Here is a 636-nt window from a genome sequence, read left to right as displayed (position 1 = left end):
ATATATATATATATATATATATAATGTTCATTTTATTTTCCAGAATCCCTCCGAGGCAGTACTGTTGAAAAGAGAAGAAAAACGCAAAATCGGGATGTCACTGATTAGATGGATTGTAGTTATTTTAGCCGTCGTTAAGGTAAATGTTTTTTTGTTGGGTAGAATTAGTTAAAAATAAACTTAATTTATAGTCCTTTACGTATATTTTTGCTGTTAATTTTTTTTGTTAATTAAATTCCAAACTTGAGGGAAAAAGAATATGAGGATGAGATATGAAATAATTTTTATAATTTTTTTTGTTTTTAAACAGATATCCGCTGAAGATAATGTTGATTGTGTTGATGTATATAACCAACGGGCGTTTGATCAGATCTTTTAAAACATCACAAGATTCAGGTAATTATTTTTTCTATCATTTTATTTAGTAATTTATTTTATAATATTTAAGTTTGCAACAATATTTTTTGAAAAACCCGCTAATATATATATATATATTTTTGTCAATTGTTCTTTGTTTTAATAGGAAAGACCATCCGAAATTCCAAAATCGATCCAAATAAAAAAGAAAAGCAAATGGAAAACACTTGAAGCCCACGTAAGCACTTTCCGGTGTCCAGCAAATACGGTTCCAATTCG

At 27.5% G+C, this 636-nt stretch overlaps 1 long non-coding RNA gene across 1 annotated transcript in view; it reads left to right on the top strand.

Annotated features, from left to right (window-relative positions):
- The window catches only part of LOC104790150, a 929-nt gene extending 529 nt beyond the window's left edge, over window positions 1–400 (top strand). The window contains exons 2-3 of the long non-coding RNA XR_768630.1: window positions 44–139; window positions 311–400. This is a non-coding gene — a long non-coding RNA (uncharacterized LOC104790150). The remainder of the gene's footprint in view (window positions 1–43; window positions 140–310) is intronic.

The sequence above is a fragment of the Camelina sativa genome, chromosome 6 (genome assembly GCF_000633955.1).
Source record: "Camelina sativa cultivar DH55 chromosome 6, Cs, whole genome shotgun sequence".
In the NCBI taxonomy this organism is placed as follows: domain Eukaryota; kingdom Viridiplantae; phylum Streptophyta; class Magnoliopsida; order Brassicales; family Brassicaceae; genus Camelina; species Camelina sativa.
Note: the sequence above shows the minus strand (reverse complement) of the source record. Positions and strands in the feature narration are given on the sequence as shown.